General features: G+C 39.4%; 1 protein-coding gene across 1 annotated transcript in view; it reads left to right on the forward strand.

Moving 5' to 3' along the window:
• The window catches only part of rngtt (RNA guanylyltransferase and 5'-phosphatase), a 118,913-nt gene that overhangs the window by 80,183 nt on the left and 24,528 nt on the right, over positions 1-14,202 (forward strand). The gene's annotated exons all lie outside the window — the stretch shown is intronic.

A 14,202-nucleotide genomic window follows, 5' to 3' on the forward strand; every position in this document is an offset into this window, starting at 1 on the left:
GCCTGATCCTCAACAAAGAAATGTCCAGTTACAAAAAAAGAAGTCCATGTCACAGTAAAAACCCCAAAGTTACCCAAAAAAAACTGTTTTAAGAAAGCAAAACTTGACAATTAACACAGAAAACAAAATCCCTTACTTGACAAAGAAAAAGTGTTGCATTCCAGAGACTTTCATTTTCTACAGAAGGTTCTTTAGAGCTAAACTCAAATCAGCATTTAGCCAATCACAGGTGTGCTCATCCTAAAGGGGTAGTCTTAAGCTTTACTATCCACGAGAGGTCAGAGGCCAAATACCTTTAGAACCTCCTTTAACTTCATTATTTATGCTTATGATGGAAGTCTTTCTGTTTTTTATGACAATGACAGAGAGAAGGGGTGTTGGTGTCTTATATGTGATCATTCTCCATGTTTCAGATGTGAGATGTTGTTCTTCAGTACTAGTCCTGATGTTTGATTTCCTTAATTTTATGTCCTGAAACTCATTAGCTCATTCTTCTGTTGAAAATTGTGGGCTTTAAGAGGAGAAGAAGGTCCTGAGGTCACGGTGAATAATGTAATCTCCTCTTCTCGAGAGGTGTCATTATCCACAGAATTGACAATCTGTGACCATTATTGGTTTGTTTGTCAGGTCAGAGACATCCTGTTGGCTCTAAGAGGGCTGTAAATATTCATTCCATAGTAAACATTCGATATGCAGACATTCTATTTTGATGAAAGTTTTGGGTTAGCAGTGTTGTTAAAAGGTTTCCTACTAAATTTACAGCTAGAAAAGCACTCAGAGAGTGCAGACCTCTGCCAAGTATAGAGAGGAAAACAGGAAACCCATGCAGTAAAGGATCATGAGCTGGAATCAAACCTGTGTCTCTGACACAGTTCTGTTTACGAATCACCTTCTTAACCAGTTGAGCTATCTGGACACCTTGCTCCAATTTGTTGGACGACATACTAACCTATGATGTTTTTGTCATATTTTGGACCACATACTAAAACATACTAAAAAATTCAAAGTGATCTAGAATCCAGGATCCTTTCCAGATTGCCACCAAAATTAAATCAGCTCTTCCTCTTACCATAGTCTACATCCCCTCAAAATTTCATGTGAATCTGCCCAGGCGTTTTTCAGTTATCTTGCTAACAGACAGACACACAAACGCCGGTTGTCACATAACCTCCTTGGCGGAGGTAACTATGAGAAATTGTCTTTAGATTTCCTGCATGCTGCTGAATGCAGGAAATCTATGTATGATATAGGAAAGTATGAGTGTATGATTGTCTTAGGTTCTTTTTCTTTGAAGAATATTTTAAGTTTTTTTTTCTTGTTATTGACATGCTAAAGCGGGCTGCACAGTGGATTGGTGGTTAGCACTTTCGCCTTGCAGCTGGAAGATCCCTGGTTCGCGTCCCCGCCTTCCTGTGATCTTTCTGCATGGAGTTTGCATGTTCTCCCTGTGCATGTGTAAGTTTTCTCTTGGTACTAAAGGTTTCCTCCCACAGTCCAGAAACATGCTGAGGTTAATTGGTAACTTTAAATTGTCCACAGAGGTGACTGTGATTGCAATAGACTGGCGACCTGTCCAGGGTGTCTCCTGCCTTCACCCTAAGTCAGCTGGGATAGACTCTAGTCCTCCCACGACACTAATGAGAATTAAGCGGTATGTAGATGATGGTATGCTAAAGCCTGTGATTTTCCTCAGAAGCATACCTTCGAGCAGGGAGGGACTATTTCATAATCGCAACAAATGGAGCAGAATGTTTTTGGCTGGATTGAATCCAGCAGATTTGCATGACAAAGAACTGTGCAGCCCTCACATGGATAATTGGTGGTAATGTGTATTTTGTGTGTGGGCACCTACTTCTGTTTCGTTTGATCCTGAAAATGATGAACATCTCTTTGGTCAAAGATAAATTATAAACAGGGGCCTATAAGTGCAGCTTCACTACTTTGGCTGCAGCCCAGTCAGAGATGTGATTTAGGAGATGCTGTGTAACATTTAAAAAAGTTGCTGGTTGTATTTGCTCCTTTGCCTAGTTTCTTACTCAGTTTCTGTGATGATTACCTGTGGCTTTAGCTTTCAGGTAGCAACAGTTCTCAGGAGAGCTGGCAGTGAAGGTTTACACAGCTACACTTTCCCTTCACCACAACACAGGCAGAGCCAACCTGCATTTCCGGGCAGACATCGTTACTTGTACGATATAATCTTTCCCCTTTCTCCTTTTGTCTGGATTTAGATTTTGGTTTTTCACAGGTGTGTCAAGTTAACTGTGTTTCTCTCAAGTGAAAGAATATTTTAAAAAAATAGATTGATTATTTCCATAGTTCAAGATCATATAGGCTTGAGGAAATGGAGATTATTTTTGTGACATTGTCATTGGTTTACTTTTGAAGCTCGATGAAGATGCCTGACTAAATATTTTTCGAACACTGTACAGAAAACTGTACACAATCTTGACCAAAAAATGTTTTTTGATTTGGAACAGTAGAGCTGCTGCTTTCAAAGCTGCCAATCTTTGATTTATGGTCATATTGTCCTATATATCCTCACTAAATTTGAATGATCATGGATAACTGAGGCAGAGAAAGGTGCCGAAAGCACTCTTGCCTGTTGGATGTTAGGACGAATGTGTCAGAACAGTTGTTGAACCTGCAGAGGAAATAGAAACAACATCATCTGCTTCCCAGTCATGGATTAGGAAGGCGCTGTCAACCAAGGGTTTGTAATTCGTTTTGGCAGTTGTGCTTTACAGAATTGAAGGGACTGCTACTCACCAGGCAGCAACAGAATCAGCTGGGGCAATGTGCATATATCCAGTCAATGAGAAAGCTGATTGCATAGACAGGTCATTGTTCAGACAAGTTAATCATGTTGTGAGGTGCCTTTTCTCACTCTTATTTAATTCTTGCCTTTGAATTGGATGGAAGTCCTGTCACAGCAATGTAAGACTGCATATGATATACACTTTCATGGCTATTTACATTGTAGATTCTTACAGAACGCATCCAAACTATGAATGAACACATATGGAATTATGTAGGAAGCAAAAAATGTGAAATAAGTCAAAGCATGCTTTATATTTTAGATTCTTCAAAATAGCCACCCTTTGCTTTGATTGCTGCTTTGCACACTCTTGGTATTCTCTCAATCAGCTTCATGAGGTCATCACCTGAAATGGGTTTTCCAACGGTTGTTGCTAGAGATACGGACCCGTACCCGTAGCCTGTGGACTACGGATACGGCACTTGCCATTTGCCAATCAGATACGCAAGATCTGGTCACGTGACTCCCGGTAGACGCTAGCGGTACGGACCGTAGCATCGGTACTACGGGTACGGACCCTAAACCTAACACTAACCCTAACCTTTGCTTACCTTTCAACAGTTTGCAGTGGTTAGCAGCTTCTTGACTCGCAAGACTCGCGTACAGGTCCGTACCTGTCTGGCAAATGGAAAGTGCCGTATCCGTAGGCCACAGGCTACGGGTACGGGTTCGTATCTGTAGACACTACCTTTTCCAACAGTCTTAAAGGAGTTCCCTGAGATGCTGAGCACTTGTTGGCCCTTTTGCTTTCAAACTCTGCAGTCCATCTCATCCCAAACCATCTCAATTCTAGCGTACGAGCGTACTCTAAAAAGTTCTCAGCCTCACTAGACAGCATTGCAGAAAAGGTTGTTCTTGTATTATTTTTCAACATAGTCTGTGGTTACTTTAATGCACAAGTGGGATTTCATTTTTGTAAATGCATAGAAGTCAGACAGTGCAGGTTGGGTGAATATGGTTCATGGGACAACAGTTTAAAGCTGAATTTGACTGTTTCTGCCTCCTGATGCTATGTAGACGGCTTTGTCCTGGAACGACAGCCAGGTCAAAGCTTTCCTCCTGTTTTTTTCTTTGACAGCTTCAAACATTTGGAATTTTGTGGAGAATTAATATAAGACTTTATAGATACAGGTACGCCCCTTGTTTTTGTTTTTTGTTTTACAAGTGTGCCTGAGAACTTTTTGAAGTACCTTCTTCCATGTTTTGTCCGGAATGGCCACCACAGAGAGATTTTCTGTGTCCCATTAAAGCGTCTCTGATTTGCAGTGAAACCACCAATCATTACGTGACGGTCTTTATCAGTTTAATGTATCCAAAATATGGAAATCTCTCTAAAGGCTGAAGGTCAGCAGCTGGTAGCTGTCTGGACAGCCACTCAAACAAATGGAGTGGAGTCTGAAAGACTTGCAAGTAATGTTCAAATGTGTCTAAATGATGATTCAAATAGTCAGTCCTCTGATGTGAAATGATGTTGGAAATTGTGATGTAACGACCTATGTCTTTCATTTTCTGTTACATGAAACTATTGCTTCAGCTTTGTCTCAGATGCAAAGAAAATTTTAGCCATTTTACACAACACAAGTAGGATTTTAGTAACAAACCAACTTTAAGCATTTATACTGCATTCACACATGGATTCACATGCATTTTATCAACAGTGTGACACAGGCCTCTGCATCATCTAAACAGCTTCTATGTGCACGACTACATGATTAAACGTCACCACCACTAATCGGCAGAAATACTAGTCAGTTAAAGTAGTTATTAATTCTTCATTATCATACAATCCCGGTTAACGGTTGCATCTAAGCAGACAGCAGCTCCTCTCCCCCTGTAGAAGTTGAAGGGAAATAGTGCTGAATGATTTGGGAAAAATCTGCAAGTGTGATTTTCTCACAAAAGTTGTGGTTGCAATTTGATTTACAGTATAATTTGAAATGGTAAACTGCACTGGAATGCCAAAGAAATGTTTTCCAAAAGGCTATTAAATATAGACAGGGAATAATTAGGAGTAAGGGTGTTTGTTGGAGGCACAAATTAGACGAGAGCCAGTGGTACTACTTGGCACTTCTTATAAAAGAAACGTTTGGCATTATGATTTTTTTTTAAAATGCATTCGCTTTTCTGACCATTAGCTTGTGTCATTTGATTATGGACTGACATGTTGGCTCTTGCTAGAAACTGCCTTAATATGACACCCGATCTAAATGAGCTTTTTGTGAAGGATGCTGAACAGTGGGAGCAAACGTATTGGCTTGTGGCAAGCTCTTCATGCAACCCCCCAGAGTGAAGACTTGGTGTTCTCTGTTTAGAAGCACATTCTCCTTTGGGGTGTTACAGAGCTCAACTGAGTATGCCTCTTTTGTATGAAAGGATGTTCAGTGAATTAATTCATCTAATTTCATTAGATGTTCAAGAACAGAGAGACTCTGGCCTTCATGCTTTGATAGTGTTTCTTGTTTTCACCTGACAGTGTTACTGAGTAGGAAGTGATCACCTGACATGAGTCATATTCGTTGTGGCAATGCACCTTTCTGATGACCTACTACTACTACTACTACTACTACTACGAGTATTCTATCGATTATTCTGGTGATTTATCAAGTAATCGGATTCTGTGCTCTTGTTCTCTATTAAAATAACCTGTTGACTGAAGCAGCTGAACACAGTTGGTTCATTTTGTGCTGAAAACGACTCAAATGATGCGAAATGAATGCCGTAAACACTAGAAAAGCTGCGCAGGTTACGCTAGAAGCATCCCGTCAAATTTAAAATCCCATTATAATTTATTGATTATAGGTCCGAGTTTATACAGGATGAAGTCTGGGTCCGGACTCGGACCGCGGTCCACCAGTAAGTGACCTGGGGTCTAGTATATAGTGGATTAAATAAGGCTTTGATTCAGAGAATTTTACCTCGAAGAATTTTAGTAAATGAATTGCTCGAATAACTCAAGGAATCATTTCATCCCTAGTGACTACACATGCCCTGAGTTAGATAGTGAAATCAGTATTCGGAGAGCAAAAACCTCATTATTATGTGTGAAATTCTCCCTTGTCCCTAAGTATAGACAAAGAGTTTTGCCTTTGACCCAGGGTCAGCTTCATCCTCAAAGTAAATATCTGATAGGACTTGAGCTTATCGGTACAATACTAATTTATTTAAGACCCACTCACTGCAGTTTAGAGTAAAAACAACATGAGTATGGGATAAGTATAAATCCTGTCGTCACCAATGCTACTCGTAGTCATTAATGAGAAGGGAGTCAATAAGATTGCCTCACATTGAGATTGTTTTCAGAAGGCATTGATTTTGTCAGTCTCTACAGCAGCCAGTGCGCTTTTAATCTCTTTTTGCTAGTGGGATTAGAGTGGTCTCAGGGTTAATCTCAGCAGGGTCTCGCTGTTGTGAGTGTCCATTAATATTTTCATCAAGGTTGCCACCGCAACAGCCCTTTCTCTGGGCATGTTATCTCATCCAGCACATGGTGTCCTTGGAAAATGCTTTCTTTGTTTAGGGCACATCAAAAAGATTTAGAATTCATAACAGAAGGATAGTCACAGATGGTCGAATTTACTATAGGAACAGTGCAGATGGTGAACCCAGGGCAAATAGTGCAAAGAAAAATGTTTGCTTTCTCTTTCATTTGTTAGATCATTTATACCCAATTCAAAAATCAAAGTCAGTTCCGATGATATGATTCATATGCAATTTGGAGCCCGTGAAGTTAAAGCTTTTGAATCTTTTTTTGAAAAATCTCCTGAGAGAGATATTTGAGAGACGCATCATTTGTTAGCATCCATCTTATGTGCTTCATAAATCAGTATAATCATTTTCTGTGGGCTGTGCTATTCTTCAGTCTATCTGTGTGCCACATCTGCAGACATTTTACCTCAAGATTTAATCTGTAGGTCTCCCCCGTCCCTATTTTTCTCAGTTTTTTCCAAGACAGATTTTTTTATGCCACTGCATCATCTTGCACATCGGCATCAAAACCCTTCAAAAACACTCACACAGACAGTGTCAGTGTGACTCTCAGAGAAATGGGCCATTGTGTCTGAGCTGTAGAAGAGGGAGCTTTGCTCTTGGGAACAGATTTATTGGACTTGCCCAGCCTTTTATCTGAAATCTGTAGCACACTTAAACATCTAAGTCTGCCTTGAAGCAGCAAAGCATCATTGAAATGAGACTTGGAAAATAAAGCATTACAATCAAAGAATTTGAAGAAACCTCCAGCATGTTCCTTTCCTCCAATAGGATTATGGATTCAAAATTAATTTAGATATTGTATTCTAATATTATTTGTCATATTCACTTTATTGATTGTGATTGAATGTGTGCAGTTATAGACATTCAGTCTTTCGAAATATGCACTTAAGTGTTGATGTATGATAATCATGTTGCAGATGTTGCCTGGTTTTCTTTTAGATCTTTTGTAATTTCAAAATAATCAGTTAAAAACAGTGTGAATTTTGGGATTTTGTTTTTGTTTACAGTTTCGTCCTATATGTATTTTGTAGTTTATACCTTCCAAGAAATTTTGAGCCCACCACTGTGGTGATCTATGTGTGCGGTTGTTTTTGTTACATGTTATCTTTATCTGTTTCAAAATTATTGGCAAAAGCTCAGTATCCATGTCCGTTTGTATCAGCTGTTTGGTTGCTGCTTCTCATTGTAATTTGTCGATCAGTTCATTGCATAAGGGTCATTCCAGAATTGGAAAACATTTGGGCTTCCAATTTTGTGAAAAATTAACCATCTCTTGTACAATTTTCTGCTTCATATTCATAGATAACAGGTAATACACTATCAAAGGCTTGATTGGCTCAGCTTACACATCAATGGTACCATTTTTAGTCCATGTTTTATTTGTTGTTTGCTAACCCTATTCTAATCACAGTAACAGGGTTGCTAATCCATGCTAATGTTAGCTTTTTCTCAGGAGTAGAAGCTAGATATTTAGCTAGCTGTTATTGCTGACCAAGAGGACAAACATGCTGATGGAAAAAAGTGAAAAGAATTAGTGTTTTCCCGATAATATGCATGGCAGGATTGCATGAGGTAGAGTGAGACTTTCAAGGGTGATGATGTTATGAAAATAATTCCAGCATATGATGTGATTTACTGTTTTCTTCGTCTTTCTGAAAAGGTTATGTTCACAATATCCATGCATGATGATTATTATTTCAAATATGTTGATTTTAAAAAATGTTCCGACAATTAGAAGAGACGTCAATGGGAAAAAAGGTACCAAAAAAAATGACATTTATATTTAATTTTAACTGTTTTATTTGAGATTCAATTTGGTCATCAGAGAGATGGGACAGGAGAAAAATGGCATTTTAGGAGGAAGTCCAGGCTTGGTATTTTTAAAAATCTTTTCAAACATTCTTTTCTCCTGTTTTGTTTTTAGATTTGGTCTCAGGATTAGTACATTTACACAACAACTGCATGTTTTAGTATTTTGTACATGGATTATTTGACATTTGACGGGTGGGACATAAAATGTCCTGCAATTCTGGAATGACCCATAAACCCATATTCAAGAACCACCAGGTGAAACTGCCTCAGAAGTTATTTTACTGAATGTAAGGAGCTTCTTAAATAACAGAAGTCCCAACAGCTCAAGCTGACAAAGCTACTGAACTAGAGGTATTTTGGGTGGCTATGGCAAGTGATCAGGTCCTGCAGCATATGTTTCCATAGATTCTGCAGCTCACTGACCACACTTTGCAACAGTAATTAGTTTATTTGTCCATTTGTACATCATCATAAAGTTCTTATTTGTTGCTGAAGAAAGTTTTGTTATAGTTCTGCTTCTTGAAATAGTATATCATTTTAATCGTGAATAGTAGGTTTTAAACTATTATGTTTGATCCTGTGTAATAGTTGTTTTACTTTAAAAATGTACCGCAGAGAGGGAGCAGCAATATTTACAGTATGTGTGTGTGCATTGTAATGTAATCTTTGAATTTAATTCATAGGAACCTTCCTCGACAACAGTTTATTATTTACAGCTTACTATTTAAAACCTAGAGTAGAAGGTAAACATTAAATAGAAGGCATCAGTTACAGTTACATATGCCCGATTAAATTCTTATCCATAATTTACAGGAAGGCATGGATGTAGTCAGTCCTCACATTAATCAACCATTTGATGAATTGCCATTCAATTTTGTACAGATATTCATTCTGCCCATAGGATGAATCTTAATAACTTTTATCATTTGACCTTTTGTTGTACCAGCAGCAAGCTGAAGATTTTACTTACTGGCATCAACATGGCACAGAGAACTGCCGCTCACTGGATATTTTTTCTTTTTTGGAGTATTCTCTGTAAACCCCTGAGATGGTTGCCACTAGATCAGATGGGCACTAGATCAGCCATTTCTGAAATAGTTAGACCCGCCCGTCTGGCACCAACAAACATGCCACATTTATCGCTTGGCATGGTAGAGTTTTAGTTTGCTCTTGTAGATGTAGCAACGGACTGTGTTAGCTAACAGTGGTTTTCAAAAGCAAACACCTTTACAGAATGATGCTGGTTTTTAATACAGTTGCACCTGAGGGATCGAAGGTCACAGGAATTTAGTGTTGGATTTCAGCCTTGCGACATTAACAATATCTACAGTGTATTTCTGTCTTCATTGAAACAAAAATGATTTTCTTTCCAAAAGAAGGACATTTCTAAGTGATCGAAACTTTTAAACGTCAGTGTGTGTGTGTTTATTTATATATATATATATATATATATATATATGTATATGTATATATGTATGTATATATATATATGTATATGTATATGTGTGTGGGTGTGTACGTGCAGGCGGGTGGGTGCGTGTATATTGAAAGACACCATGCAGTCCCATTTCTGCTTTCCCATTACCGCACAGCTCCACCTCTGTTTCCTCCTATCAGCCTGACAGTCGCTGCTTCTGATTTTATAACTCGAAATAGCAGGCAATTTATATGCAATGGAACATCATTACATGAAAATGACTTTGATAGATGAGAGATGTGTTTCTGAAAGCAAGGTTATGTATGAAGGTCTGTTTGGCACTTTAATAATAAAGCTCTTGTTTTGTATGTGCAGCCACTTATCGACAAAACTAACAACAGTAATGAAACGCAAGTGCAACAGGTCTCACTTTTTCATTTAGAAATGAATTTGAAGGTCGCCTGTTTAGTTTGTCTGCAGTCAGATTTGGCTTTCAGGGGGTTGTTGCTATGGTTCTACAGGAAAACAGTTGTTTAAAGCAAATATCACTTGGGTTGAAAACATACACATTTTAGCATGCAGAATTGGAAACAATCTTGTAGATTCTCAGGGTAATGGATTTTCTGAGGATAATATTTAATTAGTAAAGATGGATACATTCTGTCCTTTTGACACGGTAGCAAGACAGTACACTACCAGTCAAAAGTTTAAGAACACCCCAATTTTTACTGTTTTTATTAGAAATTATGCATGGTACTCTGAAATGAAAGCATAGAACAAATGAAGTTAAAAAAAAAAATCTATATCGAAACCAAAATGTATTCTAAACTTTTGACTAATCAAAGTAACCACCTTTGGCAAATGTTACAGCTGAACCCACTCGTGGCATTCTTTTTGAAGTGGTCATCAAATTTTCTTCAGAAAATTCTTCCAACTCTGTTGCAGAACTTCCCACAAATGTATGGCGCTTGTAGGTTGCTTTACTTTCACTCTTCTGTCCAGCATATCCCCAACCAGGTCCATGGGGTTTAAGTCTGTAGACTGCGCTGGCCACTCCATGTTTCTAAGCTTACAATCTTATTTGTTCCTGAGGTACAGTAGTTCTGGCATAGCTTGGCCTGTCTTTTTGGGTCATACACTTGCTGTAGGATGAACCCCTGACCAACTAGTACAAGAGAGTACTACATGGTGCTGCAGAATGCTATGGTAGCCATTTTGGTTCAGGGTATGTCTCACTCTGTGCAAGTCACCGACCCTGGATCCAGCAAAACAGCCCCAGACGGTCACACTTCCTCCTCAGTGTTTGACAGTTGATGTCACACACTGAGGAACCATCCTTTTTCCTACTTGATGGCATACAAAAATCCTGTGTAATGAACCAAAGATGTCAAATTTTGATTCATCAGTCCGTAATGCCTTCCTTCAACCTTCAGTAGTCCATTAGCAGTGTTTTATGGCCCAGGCAAACCTCTTTTTCTACTTCTGACTCCAGTGGCTTTCTTCCAACTCGACCTGTCAAACCTGCAACTCCAAGTCTTCTCTTCACAGTTGAAACTGAGACTTGGTCACTACGACCACTGTTAAGCTGTGCTTGAAGCTGTTGTCCTGTGAGCCACCTACAACGCAAGCTGTTGACTCTCAGAAACTTGTCTTCTGATTCTGTTGTGCCTTTGGGTCTTCCAGACCTCTTCCTGTCAGAGTTTCCTTTAGTTTCTGAGTTTCTTTTGATGGCGAAGAAGAACTGCAGTCACTGACACTTTGACTTTCTTCCCAATTTCGATTGTCTTCCGGTGGCGCTGCTCTGCTGGCGACCCCGGACTCGTGCTATTGCTGCCGTTTTTCGACCTTTTTAATTCCTGAACAATGCTGCTTAGGCTCAAGATTTTGCAATCATTTTTATAGTGTTTTCACTATGGTGTATGTATGTGTTATGTGTAGTGTTTGGGATATGTGCAATACTGTTTTGTAGTTGCTGAGATGACATTGGTGGCACAGCTTTTGAGTACAAGATAAATTTTTGCAAATGGGACAAAAGTATATTATATTGTATGATTTCTCTGTAGGAAAGACCTACATTTTTAAGTGTTATGATGGTCCGTCTATCTTCTATTGTTAATTGCCTATCCTTTGCCATTTTTTATAGCAACACACTACTTTCTGCAGTACAATAGTGTTAAATCATGCTCTGGAGGGTATGATGCCACGGTGTGTTCCAACCCTTCTTTTATGCAGACAGAGGGGGTTGTAAGGAATCAAGAAAGGTTGGGACACCTGTAGGATTTGGTAGCACCAACTTTCAAAGCTGGATCAACCTCTATTGATGCAGAACAGCTTTAAGTTGTTAACCCATTTCTTGTTCCCTAAAAAAGGTCTTTTGTTAGCCTTCCCTTTTTTTTTTTTTTAAGCCTCTGGCAATTCACCACTTACCTTTGTACCATTTCAAGCTATTAACTGGACTTGAACTACTTGAATTTCAGTAGAAAAATAGAAAACTTGGGGCATTCAAAAACTTTTGACCAGTAGTGTACATGCAAACTGTGTGTTCATTATAGCTCTTCAATTTATGAAGTAATATGATCAACTGTTGTAGGAGCTTAGTCATTAGTTGCATGTGTGTATTTCATTTCACATGAGAGTTTCATTAGCAGTATAAGTAATTTTGTTATGGTTGTGTTGATGCCTGGGCAGCATAGTATAACTTGCAGCACTGAAGAATGTTTCTTTTCACACCCACGTTTTGAGGAGAAAAGATGTACTCAGTCAAGGTTCTTCAAAAGAGACATGTCCTCTTTTCTTGCTGTCTACCTAACTACCGTGAATAGCTTTTATGATGTGTGCTGGTTTCAAACCTCCCACACTGAGTGCTCTGAAGCTGACAATGCTGAAGGTCGCCCAACGCTCATGGTCCCTTCAATTCATACCAAAACGGGAGTCAATTTGACCCTGACTCAACGAGTTTATATCGTTTGAATTTTTCTAATTTTCTAGCAGCACAGGAATGTCATGAAGATGCCCACACGGTATTTTTTTAAGTTACAGCAACGGTGACATAGCATGTCTTGTTCTAACAGTTATGTGGAAATGTTTGACGCACAGGAACATCTGTTGTTAAGTGTAGATTCACCCAAATTACTAAAAAAAAAAAAATTCCTGACACACGTCTTGTATCTATAAATGCACATGATCATAGAAGAAGCACTTTGCCTCAATAAATAAAGCAGTACCAAAGAATAAAAATACTCATAAGTAAAAGGTAAAAGCCCCACATTAAAAGCAGGTAATGGGCTCAATAGTCTCTCTCCAAGTGATATTTTATTGTTTATGCTGCATGTATTAAGTCACTGGATTATTGGTGTTGATTCAGAAATATGCAAACATAATTTTATTGTAGCTTTACCCACTTTTTAATTTAAAAAGTGACTAATTTCAGCCGCTTGTACCCAGTATCTCATTCTTTGGGTCACTACCCAGAGCTAATGACCAGAGGTGAGGGTTGGAATGTAGATGGAATGGTAAAGCAACAGCTTGGCCTTCCAAATCAGCTACCTCTTTACCATGACTGCTTGGTCATCAGCCATGATGGGAAAACGAGAGAGCAATTTGCCAACTTCTGGTGGAGATCCATGGCCGATGACTTGTAGGTGCTGACTCCCATCACCAACTGCGCTTTGAGATCCCATCCATGAATATCACAAACAGATTTGAAGACAAGGATCATCTCTGGGAGAGCCTAAAACCCACAGGAAATGTTTTTGACTTTGCCAAGCCTATATCTAGTCTGTATCGCTCCTGCACCAGCTCCAGTTTCTTCCCCACCAGTGGGGCGACTTTCCGCACGACTACAACTGTCCCTCGCCTCTATTTGCTGCTTCGTCAGCACAGCACCTGCTGGTGGTGGGCCCACTGGGCGTACATCTCTTAAACCATAAAAGCCGTAAAAGTCCCTGGAGAAGGATCAGAGAGACAGGATTATTTGGAACACAATTTATTGGACTTTAGACAAGCTCCGCGGACACGTTGTACAACCTGCATCATTTTAAGTGTACAGAACCATTACGTCCTGCCGTCAGGGATGTGATTTTTCCCCGAATTCGCGGAATTCCGCTTTTTTTCAGGGATGGGAATTTACCGCGGATTTCCGCGGGTTTCATTTGTTTGAACGCCGATTTCACAAGTTTGAACACTTTATTGTCCCTGATACTCCCGCGCGATGGTAACGACGTTAACGCGCCCCCCCCAACAACTTTCTGCTAGAATCAGAACTTGCTGATCCCATCCCTGTGCAGTGGCTCTAAAATCAGATAGGGCTGCAGAATCACACAATATATAGTTTTGAGGGATACTGGGCTTGACTCTGAATTGATTCAAATAGAAAAACTTTCGCAAAATGTGCATCAAGCTGTCCATTTTTTTTTTTTTTGCTATTGGAGAAACCCAACAGCTTGCCAAAGTCAGACACCAGGCTTTGTGTTTGTGGACGAGCAGGGCAGTAGCAAGTAGTAGCTGTTCTTTCTTAACGTTTACATTTCTTTTCTAAAGTCTTGTCATAGGGGCATACGTGGGTGGAGCCAGGAACTCCTTATTTATTCATGTGCTGTGACAGTGCAGGTTCTCCTCAGAAATCCATTGTGTTTTCCGCACACTTCTTTGGAATAGACTTCTGTTACCG

This window comes from Acanthochromis polyacanthus, chromosome 16 (genome assembly GCF_021347895.1).
Source record: "Acanthochromis polyacanthus isolate Apoly-LR-REF ecotype Palm Island chromosome 16, KAUST_Apoly_ChrSc, whole genome shotgun sequence".
NCBI lineage: Eukaryota > Metazoa > Chordata > Actinopteri > Pomacentridae > Acanthochromis > Acanthochromis polyacanthus.